The 22,722-nt window shown below is 46.4% G+C and overlaps 1 long non-coding RNA gene across 2 annotated transcripts in view; it reads left to right on the top strand.

Annotated features, from left to right (window-relative positions):
* The first annotated feature begins 5,511 nt into the window (after window positions 1–5,511).
* The window catches only part of LOC133209548 (uncharacterized), a 91,504-nt gene continuing 74,293 nt past the window's right edge, over window positions 5,512–22,722 (top strand). For both annotated transcript variants that reach the window (XR_009724682.1, XR_009724681.1), the window contains exon 1: window positions 5,512–5,654. This is a non-coding gene — a long non-coding RNA (uncharacterized LOC133209548). The remainder of the gene's footprint in view (window positions 5,655–22,722) is intronic.

The following is a 22,722-nucleotide window of genomic DNA, read 5'->3' as shown; positions in this document are numbered from 1 at the left end:
TCCAGTAGCATGAAGTGCAATAGAGTTCAAGCTGAAAATAGCTGAGTGGTGGGGGGGGAACCTGGGATTAGTGCCTATGACTGACTAAAATAGTGTGCATATGTACTTTCTACATGGCTTTAATCATCCCGTTGCTTCCCACACCTCACTACTTGCAAAAGGGGGTGTATAGATTGAGCGTGTTTGGTGACAAAGGCCACAGCTGTTGAGAGCATCTCACATTATAGGTCCCAACTTCTACTACCATTGGGCTTACTTAATAAAACCCAGTGGGTGATGGGGCACTGTGTGATGCCATTAGCAGGTGATGTGCTTTGAAGATGAAATAGCAGGAATTGTTGGCTTTTGAAGAAATGAGATTGGGAAAACGAAGCTGTCACGGAACATGCATCCTTCCATTTTCCTGTGAATGATTTCACCTTCCTTCTGTTCTCCCAGTGGTCATGGGGTGAGTCCAGAAGGAAAAGCAGGTCTTTTCCATTCCATTGTAAGGGAAGCAATGCCCGCATGGTTGTGTTTAATCTCTTTCTAGCCCAGCAGTGAGAGGGGAGCTGAATGAGGACAGGGGACCACAGGAGCAATCCCCCACCCTCACCAAAGGGATGGATGAAGGATGCAAATACTTCTCCTGGTTTTGCTCCATTCTTTCCGCCTTTGACAGCAGCAGCAGGAGGAAGAGGCACCCAGGGAGCTGGAAATGGAGCTTAAAGCTGAATTTGATACGTGCTAGCAGGGGTGATGAGGTGAGGGGGTGTCAGGGAGGAATTGCAGAGCCTCTCATTATGTATTGACATGGTACCTGCTCTTGCCATCAAAAATGTAGTTAGGGAGAGAAGGATTTAATAGAAATATGTGAGATACATACACATTTATGCATTTACACATTTGTATGAGTATGTGCATATCTTTTGGGTGGGTGAGCTGCATATATTATTATTAGGGGGAGTGATCTGGAAATACATTTTGTAGCCTCTCTGCATGCACTTTGCAATCCCTAAATCAGATTTCCTGTCATGTGCAATGCAGTTGAATATTCCAGGTAAATGCAGTGATTGCTAAATCAAAACAAAGCATTTAAAATTCACTGGCAGCATTTATAACTCAGTGACCCAAGATGTAAAACCCCAAGCACTGGGATGTGTGTGGTTTTAATTTCACCTTGTAAATCACAGTGGTAGGAAACAGGAGAGGAAGATGGTGTTTCCTGAACGTGTATTTGTAGAGGTGGGATTAGCACAGCATTTTAGATGTACAGCTCCCATGCCTGTGTGCCACAGGAGGTCTGAAGGCTCAAACACTGGTCAGGGCCATCCCAAAGATAAATGGCCAGGCTGGCATCCTGCACTGGTGTTTCCCTGGCAGAACTGCCCTGATCCCACCAGTGCAGGTGAAAGCAGGATCAGGTGCTTTTCAAATGCACTCCAGCTTCTGCACAGTATTGGAAATGAATGTGTAGCAGTTTAAACAGATGAGCTGCACAAAGGAGAGAGAAATCAGTGCCACTGTTATGGAGCAAATAGGTGCCATGATCAGCATTGGAAGAACCCGGGCCAACATTCTTTTTATGTAACCAATATTTAGCCATAGAATGTAGAAACTTGAGCTTAAGTTGAATCATTGCAAGGCTCTGTTATGAAATAGTTGCTATATATTTCAGTCTGACTCGATGTGTACTGAGATTGGCAGCTGCCTTCCTTGCATATGCTGGGGAAAAAAACCCAAAAGGTTTGGAGGTTCATTTCAGATATTCCAGTTTGTCCTTGGCTTATTGGAAGTGTGAGAACTCTTGAGGTGTATAAAACAGAGCTGTAAATGTAGCGGAGGACAGATTCTGTCAGAAGATGCTGCGGTTTCCATCTCTTCCCTTGCTTGGAACTCATTGGCACAAAGAGGTGACAAAAGATGAGAGGAAGAAACGCAAACACAAAGAACGTGCAAAGTCTATTTCAGTTGTGGTTTGACTTCTGAGCCTGGGGATGCATTTGTGTAGCTTGGCCTTGCTACTGAGCAGCTCCACAGTGTGTCACAAGAGGGGAGCCAGTAACTGCTTCTTGTCCTAAACTCTATTGATTTATATGAGCCAGAGTCCAGCCGACTTTTGGGCAGGGGCTTGTGTCTGAAATAGATTGGACTCAATTATCCTTGAGTAAGAAGAGTGGAGATGGGACCTTACCAGCCTTTTACCCCACATTGGCCTCTATCTTTGTGTGATGTCCCTGCTTTCACAGGGCTGTCTCCATAGAGAAGTAGCTGGTGGGTTTTCCTGGTTTCTGGTTGCCTCCTGGAAATAAGCAGATTTCCTGACTGTGAGCAGAATTGGGAAAGCAAATGCTCTGTTATGTGTGTGGGTCTTTAAAGGAGCTTCAAAGGGACTGCTGGTGAGTTGGGATATAATAAGGCAATGCAGTCCCAGTTGTTGGTGGCTATGAGGGTTTCCTCTTTGCTTTCTGTTTGGCTTCTTGTGCCACTCTCCTGATGTGCCAGGCTCATACAGGGCCTTTGGACCTGATAAAGCCATTTTAATAGCTCACTAAGTGCTAACATTAAAGCAACTGTGGCTGCCCGGAAGGAGGGCAGTAACATCACCACTTCAGCATTGCCTATCCTAATTCTGAGTGAATCCAGCCTGTGGTGCAGGCTATCCAGATGGTGTCTTTTACACCTCCTCTTCACCAGCTTGGGTGTATCTTAGCACATTCCCCCTTGTCATCCTCCCTGGCTTTGACAAGACTCAAAACCCTGTTTTTTCCTGTGTTTAAGGTCTTGCCAGTGCAGATGGGTGAGATGTGCTTTGAAAGGCCAAAAGGTGGCAATTGGTGCTGTCTAAAACGAATGGCCCTCGTGACTGTGTGGCCCAAAGGAGGCAACAGGAGAGGGGGAAAGTACCTGCTTCATAAATACTGAGGTTGAGGTGGAAAATGAGGGGTCTTGTGCATTGTGGTTCTGGGAGTTGGTTGTCCATAGCCATTAGTGACTACTAAAGGAAAATTAGGCATTGAAATTTGCTGGCTGTAGGTCCTGGCATTGCTGTGAAGAGCAATGAACCTGAGGGTATGACATCCTCATGGTTGTGTTCCCTGGTTTGTTTGCTGTTAGCAATGAGCTCTGTTCCTGTATTAGGGCTGTGATACCCTGAGCAAGAGCAAGCACCCCTTTGCTGGAGGCAAAACTGATGCGCTGAGGATGGAGAACTACTTGCACTAGTGAGAATACAGCACCTATAAAGATTGTGTGATGTCTTTGAAGTCCTGTGGATGGAATGGGGGCTCCATTTCTTTCTTCTGAGCTTTTCTTAAGCCCTTTCTTTCAGCCAAGACCATTTTGTCATCTGAAAGATCCCTGCTGAGAGCTTTCTGGCCTCCCTTGTCTCAAGGTTAATTCAAATCAGGCTGAATTAGAGAAGGAGGAACTGCAAACCTCAGTCAGCTCGAGCTCCCGGAGAGGGATGTGTTCAATGAATGCCTGTCTCTTGTACCCTTTTGTAAGCAGAGCTGCTAGCTGGCTCTGCAGAGCACAAAACAGTGTGGTTTGTAACACATATGCTAGAGAAGGAGGTGTAAATAAAGAGTTTGTGAGGCCAGAGGAATGTCCTGCAGGCAGATACACAGTCAGGGCACATTAAATTGACAGAAGGCAGAGCCAGGGATGTATAAATTCTCCCTGACTGCATTCACATTAGTGCCAACTGACACGGACCAGAGGAAAACACAGCCCAGGCAGCTCCAGAAGCTGGGATCCTGGGGTTAACAGGTCCCTGTGGCTCTGCAGGTGCTGCACAGCAGGCTGGCTCTGGAGCTGCTCCCTGCAGCAGCACGAGAGCATCAGCACCTGCAGATGCTGAGATCAGTCTGGGCGGTGCTTTGGCTGGCTGTTTGCTATGGGCTGTTGTGTGGATGGCCTTTGGCTCCTGCCAGGCTCCTGCAGGTGCAGATGTGACCAGCTGTTATAAATAAATGAAGCAGGAATGTGTCAGCCCCATTGCCCTGAGCTGAAAGGAATCCAGCCGCGTTATCAGCTCCGACTGCTTGCAAACCTGGAGTCAGGTGTGCTAACCCAGGAGGGAGCAGGGGGAGCGAGATGTCAGGTTTGGCCTGGGTTTTGAGGCTTAAGGTACACGTCAGTTACGTGTTCAGCCTCTTCTCTGAAGGCTCGGAGGTTATCATTTATTTACAAAGAGAAAGAGGGGGTGGGAGCCTCAAGGATGCTTTCCCAGGCACCAAAGCGTGGCCGTATTGAATTGGCAGCTACTGAATTTTACAGGAAGCAGCCGAGAATAGCATGGTGGCCTTTGCCCCTGGGTAGTGCAGTGCCTCTTCAGAATGGCTGCAGGCAGGGCTGAGATTGTACAGGCTTCTCTCAGGGGTCCAGTTCTGATCTGTTTGCTTGTCCTTTGTCCTTTTCTATAACCACACCATTGAAGTTTCCTCTCTCCAACCAGGAAATATATTAGGAAGAGTGATTTACAAAAGCAGTTAATCAAGCTGAGGGTCAACTGAGAGGGTCAGGCACCCTTTCTGCTTATAGCAGGAGAGCCTGACTCTAAGTGCTGGCTTGGATTCCAACTGATGGAGAGCTGGCAAACGCCGCACTTAGTGCCTCCAAAGCAGCCAAAAGCCACAGTGCTCTTTGGGGAAGGGACAACATCCCTGTGCTCAGTAGCAGTGGTGACACTGGCGTGGTGTGGAGCAGCTCTTTCTCATTGTCAGAGACCTAAGTGAAGACTGAGCTGCTCTGGGGGGAGATGCCAGGCAGGGCTTGGGCTGCAGGCGGTGCCTGATGTCCCACATGGAGCCCCAGGGCAGAGGTGGTCACCATGGAGCAGTGTCTCTTGGCATAGAGGGGAGCTGCAGGAGGCAATCAGGAGGCTGTGCTGCCTCTGAGATGATGGCAAAGAGGGACCTTGCCCAAAGCCCTGGCTGCACCAAAGGCAGTGCCAGCAGCATCTGTGCTTGGCCAATTGGGAAGTGGAGACTCACCTCATGATGACAGCTGGATGCTGGTAACTTGTGGCTACAGAAGCTTTGTTCTTAATGTGCAGGTGGTCAAATTCAGGAACAGGTTTGCCAGAGAGGGTTTGTGGAGTCTCCATCCTTGGAGATATTCAAAGCTCCATCAGACAAGATCACGAGTGCTTGCTTTGAGTGCCGTGTTGGGTTAGACCGTTTCCAATGGGACCCTTCCAACCTCTGTGTGGTTCTGGATGTGAAACGTGAAGCTGTCCACCTTTTCACTGCAGGGTTGGCCATTATTACCTAGCTAAAGATGGCTCAGAACTGTTTTGTGCATTCTGTATGACTCCACATTCAGAGTCGGGTTGCCTTGCTATGCTAAAAGAGCACAGGCACTGAGGGAAAGGAATTTCTTTTTATCTGTTTAATTTCTGTAATGATTTTCCTGGGATTTAGCCCTTGCTGTTAGCATGGGGGTTGGTTTGAAATAGAGGTTGACTTGGAATGGGAAGTAATGCCAGCCTTTTGTGTGTTCTGTTTTCCGTACAGATTACAAAGAAGGAAGAAAGAAAAGAAATGCATCTGGGCTTAGATCCAATTGGATTACTGTCAACCCCATCCCGCTGAGAAGGGAAAAGACAGATGTATTGATGGGCACTGAAATGAGATGGAACAAAAGACGACAACCTGAGCAGGAAAGAAAAGGTACTCTTTTAAAAGGGTTGTATTTTGATGGTGCATTATCCAGGTCTTTCAGAGCTTCCTGCATATCCCTGTGTGCCAAGTAATTCCCCCTCCTTTTTTTCCCCCTTTTTTGCCTCAAGGACTTTCATTATTATTATTTTTTGAACTCAGAATTGAGCTGTTCTCCTTTCTTCTCCCTGTCCTTCATCACAAGCAAAGTGGCACATTTTTAGACCTTTATAACCTGCATGAATCTGCTGCTCTCCCCTTCTTTATGATCCGGAAGATGCAAAGCCCTGGAACCTAGGGCTGAAGAAAAGGCCTCTGGGTTCCTTCCATTTGACCGTTGTGTTACGTTTTCTGTGTGTGCTTTTCCTTTTGGATGCCATTGTAAGGTCTGAGCTCACAGATTAGAGTGAAAACGTTGGGTTTCTTCCCCACAGCGTGTTCAGTGAGTCACCAACCACACAGTTTTGGCTGTTAGCTGACTTAGCTGCATAGATGCAGGCAGAGATAAGTCCAGCTGGCAGTGTGGTGCCTGAGGTACCTCGTACGGTCCAAGCCTCCCTGTATACCATTTGGTTAGATCATTGTGGTCCAGACAATCACAAGTGTTTTGGTACCTAACTTCTATCATGATGGCAGGAACCAGTTGGCTGAACACCTTTAGAATCTGTCTGAAGTCCTCTTTGTTTTGCTGTAGACATCCTCCAATATAGCTTGCTTTCTGGAATGCGATAGTCTTGATTGTTCCATCCATCAATTTGTGTTTCCCTCTGTCTATTGGTGAAGGAGCAGCCCATCACGTCCAGAACACACAAACTCCAACCACATAGGTATAGGCTTAATTTTAGCCTGATGTCCCTTTGATTTGAGTAGATCATGAGCACACATCAAAGTACTTCCAGTCAATAAGGGTCTACACAGAAATTTGTCTACTGTGGTTTGAACTGTTGGCTGGTTATTAGTCTTTGCCTTGATTTACCTGGTTTTGTGTAATGGAGAAGTTGATGCCTTCCTTTCTGATTAAAGCTTTGTATGTTGATTTACGGGAGTCTCTCCACTGAAAGGTGCTGTGCTGAAGTATGAACTATTATTATTATTCCTCTAAAGCATGTTGTCCATAACTCACAGCAAATGCAGTTCATGAAATGTGTTAGCTATGCAGTTTTCATTTTTCACCCTTATTTATTAATGCCTTTTCGGAGCACTTTAGATAAGTATTTGGAAACCTGGTTAGAGGAATGTCGTCTTCTGCACGTTTCCCTTTAACTGGGTAGAATATTGTTTTCTGATTTTAATCGTAAAAATGAAATGCTCCTAATAGAGCGGAGAAACCCAATTTCCTCAAGAAGCATTTGCAGGCTGATCTGACTCAGATATTCCTGCCAGCACAGGAGAGTAATATCTTGGGCATGAGAAAACGTTCTGCAGTATACCTGAAACAAATATAGCTGTACTGGACAATTATGTGTTTAGCATCATTGACTTCCAGCTCAATGGCTAAGATACTCTTTACTGTCCATTGTCAATTATTAACCTTCACAGCTACAGTGCTGCTTAATTCTGGGTGTAGGGGATGCATTGGATGGAGGCACCTGGAGAACATGCCATCCAGAGCACTGTAGCACGTACAAGATTTCACGAGGGCTCTGCTGCATTGGCTCAGTATTTGCACCTTGCTCCTTGCCTCCTCTTCCTCCTCCTGAATATTCCCCACATGAGCAGTTTGGAGGCTCAGAGGGGACAAACCCTGTAGGTGCTTTTAAGAGTCAGAGCTTAGTGATGAGCTCAGACCATAGCAGCGTGACAAAGTCCCATCAGTTCAGTCCTTGGCTAGGACCATTCCTACCCATAAACTGAACCCTGCTGGGTGCAGTGGAGCTATCAGCCTGGATTTACAATACAGCAGGGCTGCTGAGACCTGAATTTATTCTCCATCACTTTGGACCGATCAGGTGGTGGAGGCAAGCAGGGCTCATAATGAAGAATACTGATTTCTCATTTTCTCCTGGACTGAATTCTTTTGTTCTCCTTAGTATTTGTCATTCCTGGCTTCTCATGATGGTGTTTGTGCCAGGCCCTCAGTTGGTATCATCCCACACAAGTCAGTGCAGCTACACTGATTTACACTAGCAATCATCTGCACCCTGTGTGTATAAAACCACCCAGTGAGTAGAAGGGATGCTGCTTAACAAAGGGTCAGGCACAACAGCATCAGCTTCTTGTCTTATGGGTTTAGGCTGAAATTCAGTGATGCCGTTTCTTTGACCTATTCTCTGGCCTTTTTGTTTATAGCTGTAGTGAACTTGCTGCTGCATTAACTCAAATTTAAGCTTGTTTTACTGCATGTTGCTGTAAATAGGGACAAAGCGTAGAGAAAGAACAAGAGCCCCTGCAGTGCAAAGCAGCAGGTTGCTTAGTTTATGCGTTGTAGGTGATTGAGATTTTCCCCTTTCTCTGCCCCTGCCCCTCCTTCCCAAATCTGGGCTAACATCACTTGATTTTTCAATATATATGCAAACAAATCACAGCGAGTGATTTCATGGTCAGTGCTAGCAGAGTGCGTTGGGAGCTGCTGCGCAGCAGCACGTTGTGAGAGCAGGGGGATCAAGCATCAGATTATGCTGGCAACTTGTAGCTGTGACTGTGAGAGGATTCGGAAGCTTATGTGGGGACTGGAAGTTGCATTATGGGATGAGGAGGCAACAGAAAGCACTTCAGGCAATGCTTTCGAAACTACCTAAGTAACCTCAGGGGCCTTTGACTCTCAATTAGAGCTATGGAGGGTTCTCCACCTGAGATGTTTTCTGGCAAGGAAGATGGGTTTGCAGGCACTGAGATACCTCTTGAATTGAGCTCTGCTTGACTCAATTGCTCTGGTTTGGTTGTTTTGAGGTGGATGTTTTATCTGGAAAACTATTGAATTCCTTGGGAAAGCTTCCCACTGATGTCCTTTGCCTGGAGTCATTCTTCCTTCTGTTTCCTTTTCTCATCGTGGGCAAGTCCAGTTTGTCCATGGGCATTCTGAGCATCCCTGTACTGAGGTTTATTAGGGATATATTTGCTATCATTTTAGATGCCTCAATGTTCTCTTGGTGGACTTGATGATATTAAGCATCCGAATTCATGTCTCTTCCCAAGTGTTCAGCCTTGAGAGCAGGACTGTTGTGTAGGTTAACGATCTTGTGGGGTTTTATTCCTTTATTCCAAGCCTGCAGAGAGACTTCTGGGCAGGGTCCAGGTATCTTCAATTTGGGACTTTTGGGTTTTTGCTGATTTTTAGGTTCTGCTTTTGCCCCTGTCACTGACGTTCTAATACTGAGGTCACAGGCTCTTTAAGATGGGAATCGGCTGCCACTGCTGCTTGCTTTGTATGCTGCCTACCATGAGGATTCCTTATTGAAAGCCAGCTGCAGGTTGGGTGGAGGAGTGAGCCAGAGCAGCCCGAGGAGAAGGGCTTGGGGGTGCTGGGTGAGGAGGAGCTCCCTATGACCTGGTTTCAGTGAGCGCTTGAGCCCAGAACCCCCCCGTGTGCTGGGCATCAGCTCAGGAAGGGGATCCTGCCCCTCTGCTGCGCTCTGGGGTGACCCCCCCCCACAGCCCTGTGTGCAGTGCTGGGGTCCCCAGCATAAGGACAAGGAGCTGTTGGAGCAAGTCCAGAGGAGGCCATGGGGATGCTCAGGGGCTGGAGCTGCTCCTGAATGGAGCCAGGCTGAGAACATTGGGGCTGGAGAAGAGAAGCTGCGTGGAGACCTCAGAGCAGCTTCCAGTGTGTGAAGGGGGCTAAAAGGGTGCTGGAGAGGGGCTCTTCATCAGGGACTGTAGGGATAGGACAAGGGGTGATGGGTTCAGACTGAAACAGGGCGAGTTCAGGTTGGAGATAAGGAAGAAGTGATTTATGTGAGGGCGCTGAGGCGCTGGCACAGGGTGCCCAGAGAAGCTGTGGCTGCCCCATCCCTGGCAGTGCTCAAGGCCAGGTTGGACACAGGGGCTTGGAGCAAGCTGCTCCAGTGGAAGGGGTCCCTGCCCGTGGTAGGGTTGGAACTGGATGAGCTTTAAGGTCCCTTCCAACCCAAACCATTCCAGGATTCTGTGATCAGTCCTAACACATTCTTCCAGCGGAATTCTCACTACCAGTTATGATGATTAGGTCTGGATGTGCCTGGGTATCCAAAAAATCAGATTGTTTGAATCTATCATAAAGGACTCTGAGATTCAAATAAAGCAGTGATTTGTCACTGCAGGGTATTAGGATTTCCATCTACATTGGCATACGTCTTCTGCAATATTCACAGCAATTGCATGCAGTCTCTCTCCCAAGTGAGTGTAAGTGCTAATGAAGCAAGCATATGTTCAAATACGGGATGGGATCTTGTTGGACTACTATACTGAGGAGATGAGATTTGGCTAAAAGTAGCACACAGCATAGTCATTTGGTGTGTGTTCAGTGCAGTCAATATTTATCCTGTTTTTAAAGGAACAAAAGCCCAAAGCAGAGGAAGATGCACATCGTGGGCCTGTGCTGGGGCGCGATTTTGATGCTTGGTTTTGTTCCACTGTGTGCTGTTCCCTCCTGCCCTTTGTAGCCTCACTTTGCTTACAAAATACCCATTTTCTATGACTTTAGTTATTGAATTCTGTGTTGATGCTGCTATCTCAGCACCAGTATTCTTCCCTCAAACCTTCCCAATCACACTTAGGTTGCAGTGTGTGTTTGCACTCTATGTGAGTTCCAGCCCTGTGCTTTCCCATTGGTTTTCATTTTTCTCTCTGAAATAATAGAGGAAGTGATAGTTCAGCTTTAAAATGCTTGCAGGGTACTTTGCTTACCGGCTATGAGGAAAGGGAGGCAGCATAACTGAACGCTTGAATCTGCTAAGACCCCAGCTCTTTATAAACTTTATAAGCTCTTTATAAACTCTTTATAAACTTTGTAAACTCCATTACAGATGGAGTTCACAGCAAGTCAGCTTGAAATCTGCATACTCAGGGTGCAGCTTCCATCACTAGGTAAAGTTAGGAGACTGATTTAAACCAGTTAATAGCTCTTTACTCAGAGGGCTGTGATTTTCTGGCACTCCCTGTCACAGGAGGTTGTAAAGGCAAAGAGTATTGAGGGTCAGGCAGTGATCACACAAAACCATAGGCAGTAGGTGCATAAATGGGTGCTGGAAGAGCTGTTTGATGCAACAGTTCTGGATGCTGTGGAAATGTGAGGGGAGCAGAGCAAAGAAATGGCTTGAATTGGATGTTCTGCCTTAGTAGCATCTCATATTGCCACTCAGAGGCCGAACTGTTCACTTCCACAGTGATTGGGAATCAGAGCCTGTAAGGTGTTGTGTAAGCTTTTATGTCTGGGGTATAGCTCAGTGTAAATAATTCAGTACATCCCTGCAGTGGTGTTTGAAGAGGGACATGCACATATGAAAATGGCATGGAAAACTCATCATAGAAGCAAATAATCAGTTGAATAAAATTGTATTGTTTTATTTGGGAGGGGGTGATTTGGTTCTAAAGTGAAAATGATGAAGCCGTATCTCCCCAAAACAGCCATTTAAGGTATATGTTATGATAGCTGTTAAGCTCTGTAAAGTCATTAAGATGATGACTTTCAGACTGTAAAAATGTTCATTGTAGTATATAGCATCAGGCAGTGAAGATGACTGTGTAAGGCAGAATGCACAGCACATAGGGATGGGTTCCATTGCAATAGGGAAGGGCAGCAGTGGGAGCCTTGGAAAAGACACGTTTGAAATGGCTGTGCAGGGAGAAGAGAGTGGGATAGCGATCCTGCCCTGTTCTAGCCTTGGATTTACTGAAAATACTGGGTTTGGTTCAATTGTCAGCCTGGAAAGACCCGAAATCAGTGAGCAGTGGCTTCATGGGACCTGGGTGTCATGGTCTTAGTGCATGGCGTCCCTGCCTATGGCAGTGGGTTTGGAACTGGATGATCGTAAGGTTCTTTCCAACCCAAACCAGTCTGGGATTCTAGGATTCTATGACAGGGGAGTAGGAAGAACAGGGAGTAGCTTGTTCTGTGACCAAGAGCATCCTGCTCGGGAGTGACCATCCCTGTCATGGCATAGTCTTCACATTATTCCTGCTTTCTGTCTCTTGACAGCTTACACAAAAGGCTGAGTCAAGCTTCCTCTTGCAGCTTATTTTTCCCCTGACAGGATATAAAAGCCACCAAACACATCACCATAAACTATTAGTAAGAACCAGCATGGTGATTCTTATGTCTCCAGTGCTGAGTAACACGTACTTTCTAGCTGAACATCACTCAGTGCTAATGCATGTGAGATGGAGGATGCTAATTGGACACAATCATTACTTTCTTAAGATCTCATAGGTATTTAATGTGCAAGTTGTATTGTTTCTGTCTTTGCCAGTGCTCAAAGAATAATGAAATGGGGTAAGTTGTAGTTTTCTCACAGAAGGTATTATTTACTACACCATGGTGACATGCATTAAATGTTAACAGACAATATCTTGCAAGATTTACTGTAGGAACCTCAGAGCTTCTCCGTTTTGAGCTATGGAGTATACCTGAGAATTATTGCTAGGTATGATGAACAGCAACAGTAGCTTGTGATAAGTTGGGCCATAACTCAGCATTTACAGCAGGTCACCACTGCAATGATAATGCAGAGGGAATTAATCTCTGGCCCTGGTTAAATGAATGCAAGCATGAAAAGCCTAGCACTGAGGTGGCTAGCACTCACATGAGACTCTGCTATTAATAAATGTATATAAAAAGAGATCCTATAGTCAATAAATGCTGTGTGCATCATCTTTAGCTCAGATATGAGGTGAAGGTGGAAAACTTAATTCCTGCCTATAGACCCCAAAATGGTGACAGAGAGGATGGAGAAAACTCCAAAATCACATCAAGTCTTGGTTCAAGATGAAGTAAAGCTGTGGAAATCTGTAGTAAACCCTTGCACCAAGAAATTGTCACCTTAGACAATGAAGTCAACGTGGTGGAAGAAGTTACTGCACTCATTAAGAGATGGGGAATTACTCTCGGTCACTTAGTGAGTTAGTCTCCTGCTACGAAGGGCATCTCTGTTTTATGTATGTAAAGGATATATAGTGGCTCTGGGTGGCTATTTGGTGGCCTATGTTAGGCTTTTAAGCTCAAGTGGTGTGTCTGAGCCCAGTAACTCCAGACCCTCCTCCTCTTCTGATGTGTTACCTTCAGACAGAATCAAGCAGATTCACTCACCTAAACAGGTATGACCAAGGCTTCTCTAGCACTGGTGGGATGAGTTTGAAACACTTTGCTGCAACATCCTGACCCCATTCCAGGTTTTGCAGCACAGCCCATAGAGATAAAGCCCATCTCATTCCATGTTCCACCACCAGCCCAAATTCCTTTTCTCTCTATTCATCCCCACGGGTAGGATGCATGCTCATTCGAGCTCTCATCTCCTCTGTATTCGCTGTCCGTTTATGTCCTTCATTCTTCTGTGTTTAGAATGATTCTGAATGAGCAGGAAAATCAACCAGGGCATCATTTAATCTGTTCCTTTTATTCTGAAACACACATCAGCTTCTCTGTAGTTCCCAGGCAACGTTTCCACCACTTCAGAGAGGAACAGTTCTGGGGATCATGTAGAATAAGGCTCACAAACACGCCTGCCTTCAGCAAACCAGCAAACCATGTTACTGTGATTGGCATTTAATCTCTTACCAGCTATGCAGGTTTTATCAGCAACGTGTGCCTGAGATGGCTCCTCAGGTGGAAATGTTCTTCTTCAACTGAGACAGATCTCATGGACCATGAAGAATTTAGGTCAGATTTATCAGGAGAGGCTGATGGAGGGAAAGGGAGGGAAACCATCGGTAATTCTTTCCATCGTCTTTTTGTATAGCACCAGCCACCAGCTGTGGAGCAGCAAAACGAGAACTTGGCCATCCCATGGACTGTTGCTTGGATGGATTTTCCTGGCCCTCCATTGGGGATCAGAAGTTGTCTCATTTCAGGTTTTGCCACTGAGGAAAATCAGGGCTGGGAGTGAATCTTTGTCTCCTTTGGCCTCGCGGCTTCATCAACTCAGCGCAAATCACGACTGGTTTGGGGGTGTTATGGGTGTATAATTAAACAGGGTGTTGTATGGAACAAGAGCTACCTCTTCCTTCACCATTCACTATGCTTAATAAGTCAGGGGGAGCCCTGATCCTGCTTGGAATGGGTAAACTTTGAGGAGAAGTGCTTTAAGCATCATTGTGAAGCACAGCTTGTTTTGAAGGCAGAGAGTATGTTGAATACATTAGAGAATCACCATCATACTTTCTTTTGCCCCCCTTGGTAAAGATCATAAATAGAAATAGCTAATGAAGGCCAAAAGTAATCTCAGCTATCTAAGGAATGGTCGTGATTCTGTCTGAAACCTGCCTTATTTAAAGTTTCTGTTAAATTTAGCCAGGAAGAGCTGTGCCTCAAATTGATGTTCTGATTTTTCCCCCCCTTTACATCAAGAAGCACAAATATAACTGTAGCTGCTTATAGGCAATCAAATGTAGTAATAATTAGCAGGTAGATGCTATTTTACATTTATAGACAGTCATTATGGAGGTCTGTTCCTGAAGGTGGGAAAAGGAGCGTTTGAGGGAGCTCAGCCTGATGGATTTCACAGGGGTTCCACAGGTTTACACTGAAATGGGCCCCACTGAAGTTAAGTGCACACTGCCGTGCAGATGGAACACTGAACGCAGTCCTCTGGGGTTTCTCTTTCTCAGGTAACTCTGTTGGTTTTGCTGTACCAGTTTTGCAAGGACCCCTTCCCATTGTAGGGGTTTTCAGGTCATGCAGTGACCTGGACCAGTGGGGATTTGAGCTCTACCGTTGGCTCTGTCACCACTCATTGTGACTTCACCTGAGCCTTTCAGTCCTGTCAGGTGAGGAGAATCATAGAATTGTATTGTAGAACCCTGGAATGGTTTGGGTTGGAAGGGACTTTAAAGCTCCTCCAGCTCCAACCCCTTCCACGGGCAGGGACCCCTTCCACTGGAGCAGCTTGCTCCAAGCCCCTGTGTCCAACCTGGCCTTGAGCACTGCCAGGGATGGGGCAGCCACAGCTTCTCTGGGCACCCTGTGCCAGCGCCTCAGCACCCTCACAGGGAAGAGCTTCTGCCTAAGAGCTCAGCTCAGTCTCCCCTTGGGCAGGTTCAAGCCATTCCCCTTGCCCTGTCCCTACAGGCCCTTGTCCCAAGCCCCTCTCCAGGTTTCCTGCAGCCCCTTTAGGCACTGGAGCTGCTCTAAGGTCTCCCCTTCAGGAGCCTTCTCTTCTCCAGGCTGAACAATCCTTTTTCACTCTCTTATTTAGATGTCTTATTTATTCAGCTTTTTTTGGAATAGGGACCATCTCTGACTTGCTGTGCTTGCGATTTCTAACTCCAGTAATGCCCTGACTGACAGGAAAAACAGCCTGGAGTTTCCAAGTACTCAAAATGAAGCTATAAAAGCCATAAGATCCCATGGTAAATGACAGCACAGTGGGTGACTGAGACCATTGTTGTAGTACAGAATCTCAGCACTCGAACAATTGGGGTGAGCAGCACATTGGAGTACAGGGACAGTGACAGCTTGTCTGCCCAAGAGCAGAGAGCAAGTGGGGTCAGCGCAGGAGCAAGCCCGATGGGGCTGATATTCCAGCATTACAACCAGCACAACTTCCCTTGGAAAGGGCAAGCTGAAGTCAGCAGGGTTGCACTGCACTTGGAACACATTGCCAGCCAGTAAAAGGCTCTGAGATGGAAAGCTGGATTTCAGGCGTGTTAGTAAAGACACACACTCCTGTAGTCTTTAATGGGCTTCTCCGGACTCCCCACCTCATAAAAATCACCTGCGAAACATCTCCCTTAGCTGATTACATTACTTGGTGCCAGTGGTACTCACTTTTCCTGGCACTAAGTCTTTCCTGAGAGTTATTATCTGAATTACTGTGTATTGCAGCTATAAACCAGTTGCCTGTCAGGATGCTCTTGCTGTAAAAGGGACCCGATCCTGCAAACAGGACCTCTGTCCCTCTGCTTCCTCATAGGAAAGCTCTCACAGCTGCACACTGCTGGGCCCTCAGTAGTAATGAGCTGAGAGCAGAGACAGCTGAGCACATAAAGAAGGAAAAGGGGAGTCAGGGTGGTTTTGTGGCTGTTATAATGCAGGAGCATCTCGCTGAGAGATGTGTGGATCAGCGAGCTCCAGTTGAAAACTCATTGGTGTCCAAGCGCATCAATATAGTGAGGACAAAAGAGGCTTTAGCTACTGCAGAGGTACCCTGAGGCAGTCCCAAAGGGAGAAGTTATAGCAAGTTTCGTTTCTTAGTTTATTTCATTTCTATTCATTTTCTTCATTCATGTTACAAAGCATTTGAGGGGCTATCCTAAATCTGAGATGCTGTTCCAAGCTTTCCAGCAGCTTTCTTCTGTGATGTTGGGTAAGTCACTGAGTTCTTTTCTTGCAAGCCCTAAAAGAGGGACAAAATCCTTTTTCACAGGAGGATTTGGGTCCTGTGTTTGTGATGACCAGCGAAGTATCTTAATTTCCCTATTGGGAGCAGGTAGAACTGGTGCAGATTTGCTACTGGGAGCTGTAATGATACCGTGTCCCTCCACCCCTCCTCAGTTTGAGCAGGCTATATGTACCAAATGCACCTAAAACCTGAGGAACTGCTAATGTACTTGAAACAAAGTGGGTGGCCTCAAGTAACACGTATGTAAAGGCAGCCTGGCAAACGCTTTGCAGAGCTGTATGAATAGTTGAAGAGCTCTTCAGAGCACAGTCAGTGTGACAGGGCTTTCTGGAGATCTTTTCTTCAGAGGCATTTGTCATGAACCTCGGAATAATGCATGATGCGCTTGAGGAACAAAGGGACTTACCCACTGCCTTTCAAAGGGGAGGCTTTTACAATTACAGCTGCTCCTAGGGCAGCCCATAGGCAGATCACAGTTGAGTGAATGCTGATTGACTGTTCTTTCACAGCTTTCTTGTTCAAGGGCCTGTTGAGGATAGAAGAATTGCATGTACACCTATGCTGAGCATCTAACAAGACCTGAGATTAGGGCCCCCCCCCCTTTATGGAGCACGCTCTCCCAGTTTACAGAACTGCTTGCTTTTACTGTCTGGAATGAAAGTTTCAGCAGCCTTGGGCAAGGAGGAGCAGCAGGGTATAAATATTGCAACTAATAACACCTTTGTACCCGTTTAAAAAGGAAATTGAGAGACTTGTGCTTGAATCTTTAAGAGTTCGTGCCTCACGTTCATAGGCAGATTGTGCTCAGGTATGGGTAGGTACTGGTGGTTCTTACAACCCTGGAAACCCATTTTCCACCCATTTCACCATGTGCAGGTGAAGCTGGAGCACACATTTCATGGCTCCCAGTTGGATGCCTAGTACACTGCCATTGGTTTAGTGCAGTTTGTGTAGGGCAACCACAACACAGTAAGGAAAGCAAGAAAGCAACAGAACACTTGCACCCCAAACACAGGTCTGGAGCATCACGTAGGAGAGCATGGCAGAGGCACCGTGGACCACAGTCCTTGTCCTTGGAAGCCTTGGTGCAATCAGGGCAGCTCAGACCAACCAGGGCAATCAAAACCTGGCCAGTCTTCGTGGAGAGCCAGCAGCCAGGCTGTGCATGGGAAGCGCTTGCACTGTTCTCTGTTGCTTTGGAAGAGGAAATGGGATAAGTGCTTAAAGGGGAAATGTGTGGAAAACAGATGAGGATCTTGGGGAATATGCACTTCAGAGGGGGGTTTATTATGGTTTTGTTTAATTTTACTAAGGGAAAATATTGAACTGATTTTTCCTGCAGATTCTTTTTCCGGTCATGTTTGTTTTGTATGTACAAAGATAAACCCAACTGGCTACCAAAGATGCTCTATTTCTCATCCAAGCAATAAGCCTAGCTATTATCACCCTGACTTTCCCCATTTGGCACCAATACAAACCATGTAATTATCTCAACACCTCTCCTCTCCCTTTTCCTGGCTGCTCTGTTTGTGTCTGTGCTTTGTGAAGGACTTTCTTCTTCATGCTGATAGCTTTGCAGGTCAGCCTTCAAGCTGTGCTCAAAAAGAGCCGTGGCCCTGCTTGCACTGGAGAAAAATAACCTCAGCAAAGCCATTCATCCAGGCACAAAAAGTGGTGGATCTGGGAAGCCATCTAGTCCCTCCTGTAGTGTTTTCCTTGGAGCACGGGGGAGTCTGAATTTGCTTGACAACATTACCTTTGTGCTGACTGACTTGTTGTTTTATCTGAAATAAGGGATTAAATGGGGCATGAATTTAAGTTCAGAACCTGGGGAGAGGCAGAGGAGGGATTTCCAGAGGAATCCATTGTCGAAGGGGCTGGGAGGCAAGGCTTTATCAGAGGGAGGAGAGTCTGGTTTGAAGTCAGTGGCGGAGCTGGAAGTGCTGAGATTCCCTCATTCCCCATCAGCATCCTGCTTCCTGGACTGCTTTAACTTCACCATTAGCAACTCACAGCTCGGTTCTACCCCGTGCTAGACCAGCAATGGGAATCACAGCCTCATTTGTTGAACAACCTTGCCTAGGTCTGCATAAAACCTCACAATGTGAAATAAAACAAACCAAGGCCGTTGATAGCCCCGGGAAGGCTATTTATTAACATCGCCCTATGTGTGCAATCCATGTGTAGCATACCCACTGTATGTAATTAAAAGTCTTAGAGCTGCAGCACTCCATGATTAATGCCTTAGGTAGGCACTTTGGCTCCTAATACTAATAGGAAGTGACTTGCTCTAAACTGCAAGTGGTGCTCGGGTACCTCAGGAGTAATAAAGGTTGCTCGAGGCATATTGCATGATTCCTTGACTCATTAATTATAGCTGCTCAAAGTGGAAAGTTTATAATTAAACATATAGTTTACCCTCCTACTTTTGGATGGAGAGTAAATTAAGGTAATTAGATTTCTTTTCCATTAAGCATATGGAGCCACTTAACCAAGCGCATAGGTGCGTGGAACAAGGAGGTTACTGTGTAAGGGGGCTTTGTCTTGAGCTCCTCTGAGATCCAGCATGGAATGATGTTGTGTTCATAATCAAACTAATTCTGTTTAATTACCTTTATAGGTGGGGTTTGACTCTCTAAAAAGGAGAGGGATGGAGTGAATAGGCAGCTCCACTTACTTGGCAGGAACTTTTATTGGGATGGAGCCAACCCTGTTTGCTTTACTGCTAAATTGAGTGAGAGGTTTTGATTTGAAAACATCAGAACCCATCAAATAAAGAAGTGCATGTGTTCCATGTGTAGTTAAAAGCACAAGGGTTATTAGTAGGATCTGTTAAGCGTATTGTATGTGTACCTGTTCATAGCCACTACCACAATACTTGAATGGGAATCTGCAGCAAACAAGGCTGACAGCTTGGCTTGGTGGGGTTTGTTTTGGAATAGATGTTGTAAAGTGAACAAGCACTTAGTGTAATTCCATTATCAACACCATGGCCCCCTTTTCTATGTGCATTTAATTCAGCACAGGCTTATATAGCGATACACATAATTGGGGGCTTTTATACATATGCACACATAGGTAGGTGAGTGCAAGCAAGGAGTGTGGTGGTTCAGCCTGCTGTGAATTGCTCCGAGTTGCAGAATGAAAGCAGAGAGAGCTATTTACACAGGGTCACAGAGCAAGCTGGTGAGAGCCAGAATAAATGATGGGGCCCTTGGTAGCTCCGGTCTCGTCGTGGTCTGGTCCTCAATTCCATTGCCAAGAGCCTTGATTCGTGCATTGGCTGGAACGTTGAGGCTGGAGCTCTGGTGTTCCTGCTCTGGGTGCAGCTGAGTCAGTGCAAGTCAGACTCATTAATCGTGGCCTGCGGCAAGTCTATGTGGCTGAGAACAGTACAAAATGTCTCCTAATGACTGGAGCAGGGATAGGATGCAAATCAGGGAGTCTGAGTACTTAGACTTCATGAAGGAGTGCGTGGTTTGTTTAGTGGCATCCCCCCCGCCTCGGTTTTGTTCCCTGTTGTGGCTAGATATGAGGTGTGTATTGATTACCTGGAGAGCAAGAATGGCATTTGTTTCTTTGCAGAATTGACATACACATAATAATGACTTCGCCAGGCTCAGCCTTTAATGAGCTTTCCCAGGCCCTGTTTGCAGCCCTGCAAGGGTCTTTTCTGCTGCTTGTTTATATGGAAACCAAACATGAATGTATTAGGATGTGAAAAAGATGTTAGGCAGAAGCTCTTCCCCGTGAGGATGCTGAGGCGCTGGCGCAGGGTGCCCAGAGAAGCTGTGGCTGCCCCATCCCTGGCAGTGCTCAAGGCCAGGTTGGACACAGGGGCTTGGAGCAAGCTGCTCCAGTGGAAGGTGTCCCTGCTCGTGGCAGGGGTTGGAACTGGATGAACTTTAAGGTTGCTTCCAACCCAAACCATTCCAGGATTCTAAGGGGAGGTCTTTGTCCTTGCAGTAGTGCAGCACAGCCCTGCTGTTGCTCGACAAAGGAGCAGCACTGATGTGGGCTGGAGCAGCCATCAAAAGCTTTGTCCTCATGGGGTGGTCCCTAAAAGGGATCTGAAGCATGGATTTCTGTTGTCCAGGGAGGCAGTGTCACTCTGGCTTTGTGCATGAACCTTATCTCTGTTTCCTCGCTGAGCAATGAAAACCCAAGTCCCTGTCTTTGATTTAATTTCCTCAAGCAAGGAAGGGGAGCAGTTTTGATGCAGTTGGCTTGTCTCAGAGCACTGGAGCTGGACAAGGAATCCCTGATGCTGTTTTGCCTGGTATTGCTAGCACCGAGGCTGTCAGCAGCATCTTGCTATCCCCTGTTGTGTGCTCCTCCTCACTACACCAGCTCCCGACGCTCCCCAGTACCTGCCAGCACATGTTTCTCTTGCAAAAGGGGGTTCTCTTCATCCAAGAGCTGGCATCTGTTTATTCCTTAACATCAGTACCTGGGAATGGTGAATTTGAGACTGCTCTCAGCTTTCTGACCTCTAAGGCCAGGTTATTTCATTGAAGACACTCAGAAACTGGCTTCAAGGTCTGGTTCAGCACACACTGCGTCTGCAAAAGGAGTCCCATTGATTCCAATACTGTTTCTTTGCATGCTTATAACCAACTTTATTCCTCTGTGAGTTTCTGTTTTGCTTCCTGATGCAGTTCAAGGCACTGCCTTTCATCTGGGAACTTGTGTGTGCTGAGTCTCATACGTTTGTCCTGCTCCATCCTGACTATGGTAAAGCTCAGAATGATGTCTGCTGGACTGGGCTTTCAGTCCAACATGTGTCATCAGCTTGGTTGGTCTTGGTTTGTGTTGAAAGGTGCTGGAGCAGGCAATGGGAGCGTTTTCATACCAGTGTATTAGCACAGGCAAGACAACCACCTCATGAGCTTGTCCAGTATTTAAATGGGTCATAGAATTGAAAGGAGCAGCAGGCAAAGGCCCAAGCCTCATGCTGGGGGAAGAGAGAAGCAGGTTTTCAGATCACTTATGGGAAGAGAATGGAAAAATCCCCTTGGAGCTGCCTAACCGAGGTCCCAGTCTGCTGTGAAACCCACAGCAAACCCTTTGTGTGGCTGTCGGATGAGTGAAGATCACGCTTCATCCTGCTGCAGCAGAGAGGTTCTTAAATAGGGGGGTTTTAGTCTGGCTTCTCCAAGAGGCATTGTTCAGCTCTCAGCTGGGTCAGGCTGTTGCATGACCTGTGGCACAAGAGCTGCCATCCACCCTGCACATATGGAGGGCCATTGGGGTTCCAGAGCTATGGCCTGTGCGGAAGGCGATGATCAAACAGTCAGTTACTGCTTTTGATTTCACTCCATGCAGCTTCTCTAACATGAGGAGGTTGTGCAGAACAAGCTGGAGTTTGCATGTCAGTGGCACAGTGTATTGCAGTGCGTACTGCATCCCTGCCCATGGCAGGGGGATGGAACTGGATGATCTTAAGGTCCTTTCCAACCCAAATCAGTCAGTGTTTCTGTGGTTCAATGCAAATTGAGGTACCAAATCATAGCAAGGATGCTTTCTAGTCTAGGAAAAGAGGGACTGTAGTTGGCTGTTTGCATTAGTGATTCCTACCAGCCTCCGCATCTGCTAAAGCACCGAGTAGCATCTTTGTTTAAAGGATGCCTGGCAATGAGACTGAAGTAGAACAGGATGAAAACTTTCCAGGCTATGAATGGAAGGTCATCACGTGAAAAGCTTAAATGTCACATTTGTTGCTCCACTTCGTGGTATCACGTTGGGAACAAAATGTAGCCCTTCAGCTCTGGCACTGCAAATAAGCTGGAGTCAAACAGAAGTCCTTGAGTGCAAACACACAGATCAGAGTTAAATTTCCTTCTAAGTCCTGGGTAATAGAGTTCTGTCAGAGGCAGGAGTCAATTAAGTGGATAAATACGCACATAGTTCACTAACATTTAGCATTGTAGGGGTATTTTGCTGAAGTAAGCACTTAGTGTGATTATTGTGTTTCAGCCTGATTTAAGATGACAAGTTTTGCATTTCCTAAATATTAATTAGCCCTGAATTGCTATTGATTTCAACTGGGAGGCAGCAATGAGCAGTTGTGTGATTTACCTCCATCTCCTGGCACTTATCTCATCTGGGCCATTTGAAATGCAATTCTAAACAATTAGCCTTGATGCTTGTCAGCATCAAGAATAAAGAATAGAGCTTGGTGGGTTTGTTTGGGGGAATGATCATCCTCCCAGTTACATCTATGAGTGCAGAGATCTGCTCCTTTTGGAGCTGGCTGCAGGATGAGGGGTTAAGGTGTGTAATCAGGGAAGGGCAATGGAGGTTTAAATGGGTTTTCCTTTGTTTGGTTCCTCCAGAACTAGGCTGTTCCCTTAGGGCTGGCTGTTAGGGACTCAGTGCTGCATTGCTTGTGTTGTGCTACTGGTGCAGAGTGCTCAGGAGTCTGCCCAGCAGTAAATACCTGAGCTGAGTATGTTACATGGAAGGGTTTTGAATAGTGTTATAGGAATGGGAATGGGAGAGAGGGATCTGCATCTGGGATGAGAGTGCTGCCTGGCACAGGTGGCTTATGGAAGAAACCACTTTCCACAATAGTCCTCACTATAGAGACAGAGCACTTTCCACATTCA

The sequence above is a fragment of the Neopsephotus bourkii genome, unplaced genomic scaffold, assembly GCF_033783945.1.
Source record: "Neopsephotus bourkii isolate Nb327-2 ecotype Australia unplaced genomic scaffold, CSIRO-AGI_Nbou_v1 NB_346, whole genome shotgun sequence".
Taxonomy (NCBI): Eukaryota; Metazoa; Chordata; class Aves; order Psittaciformes; family Psittacidae; genus Neopsephotus; species Neopsephotus bourkii.
The sequence above is the reverse complement of the archived record's forward strand: the minus strand, read 5'-3'. Positions and strand labels throughout refer to the sequence as shown.